Genomic DNA, 1,920 nt, shown 5'->3' with positions numbered 1-1,920 from the left:
AGTCTAACCTTGACTTTCTCCCCAAAACCAACACTATTCATGACGTGCCTTTAAAATCCTACATTAAGGAATTACCCAGAGAATTTGCTTGGCCCCTGCCCTGCAGACAAAACATGAGAACTGAAAGATCCAGATGAGATCCAAGCTTCAGTCTTAGTCCCCTTGTTTTCTGCCACTAACTAGCCCTGTTAGCTTGGTCAGGTCACCTAGTTTCTGAATTGAAACTTCCTGGCTATAAAATGAAAAGTTTGAATTAAACCATCTCTGGAATTCTTTCTAGCTATGACTTTGTGATTCTAAGATAATGCATAACTATCTGGGAAGAAATGTTAACGAGTCAAAAGCCCGAAGCCACCATCCTGGGCACAGCTAGCTGCTGGGCTCTGGGGGCACCTTCTTTCTGGACTTGGAGAGTCCTTCCCAAGAAGGTTACACACTTCCCTGTGGTTCCATAGCCAGACTGCCTTCCCTGGAGCTGCAATGGAGGAGCCTCAGTCAGATCTCAGCACTGAGCTCCCTCTGAGTCAAGAGACATTTTCATACTTGGGGAAACTCCTTCCTGAGAAGCTGGTTCTGTCCCCCTCACTGTCCCCAGCAGCGGAGGCAGTAGATGATCTGCTACTCCCAGAAGATGCTGCAGACTGGCTAGAAAGCCAAGCTGGGGCTCAAGGAATATCAGAAGCCCCTACACTAGCCACCTCCTGGACGCTGTCATCCTCTGTCCCTTCTCAGAAGACCTACCCAGCACCTATCGTTTCTGTCTGGGCTTCTTGCATTCTGGGACAGCCAAGTCTGTCACCTACACGTACTCCCCTGAACTTAACATGCTGTTTTGCCGGCTGGCAAAGGCCTGTCCAGTGCAGCTGTGGGTCACCTCAACACCCCCGCCCAGCACCTGTGTTCACACCATGGCCATCTACCAGACGTCAGCATATGATGGAGGTCGTGAAGCACTGCCCCCACCTTGAGTGCCGCTCTGACTATAGCGATTGCTTGGACCCTCCTCAGCACCTCATCCAGTAGGAGGAAACCTGCATGCTGAGTATTTGGAGGACACCATCACTCTATGACATAGTGTGGGGTGCCCTAGGAGCCACCAGAGGTCGGTTCTGACTACCACCATCCACTTCAACTTCATGTGTAACAGCTCCTGCATGGGGGGCATGAACCCATCCTCACCATCATCACTCTGGAATACTCCAATGGTAATCCGCTGGGACACAACAGTTTCGAGGTGCATATTTGTACCTGTCCTGGGAGACACAGATGTACAGAGGAAGACAATTTCCAGAAGAAGTGGGAGCCTTGCCCTGAGCCACCCTCTGGGAGGATCACTAAGCAAACACTGCCCACCAGCACCAGCTCCTCTATCAAGCCAAAGAAGAAGCCACTGGATGAAAAATACTTCACCCTTCAGATCCATGGCCATGAATGTTTCAAGATGTTCCTAAAGCTCAACGAGGCCTTGGAGCTGAAGGATGCCCAGGCTGGGAAGCAACCAGGGGGGAGCAGGGCTCAATCCAGCCTTCCCAAGTCTAAGAAAAGGCAATCTATCTCCCACCATAAAAAACTAATGTTCAAGAAAGAGCAGCCTGACTCAGACTGACGTCCTTCACTTCCTGTCCCCCATTTACACACTCTGCACCTGCCTTCCTTCCCTACCATTTTGAAATTCACATGCTTGAACCCCTGCTTCATACAGGTGTGCCTCCAAAACACTCAGGGACTCTTCACTTACCTTGGTCTGGGCGTCCACTAAAGATGTTGGCCTACACTGGTGTTTTGGGGGGCATGAGGGCAGCTGGGACAATCCAGCTTAGATTTTAAGGTTTTTACTATAAAAAATGCTTGGGAGAGAGAGGATAGCATTCCTGCATGTAAGAATTAGATTTTAAAACCAGTCACAGAACTGGCCATACC

General features: G+C 49.8%; 1 pseudogene; it reads left to right on the top strand.

Annotated features, from left to right (window-relative positions):
- The first annotated feature begins 480 nt into the window (after positions 1-480).
- LOC100661323 (cellular tumor antigen p53-like) lies at positions 481-1,616 on the top strand (annotated as a pseudogene).
- The last annotated feature ends 304 nt before the right edge of the window (positions 1,617-1,920 follow it).

This window comes from Loxodonta africana, chromosome 27, assembly GCF_030014295.1.
Source record: "Loxodonta africana isolate mLoxAfr1 chromosome 27, mLoxAfr1.hap2, whole genome shotgun sequence".
NCBI classification, from domain to species: domain Eukaryota; kingdom Metazoa; phylum Chordata; class Mammalia; order Proboscidea; family Elephantidae; genus Loxodonta; species Loxodonta africana.
This window is presented reverse-complemented; position numbering and strand designations above follow the sequence as displayed.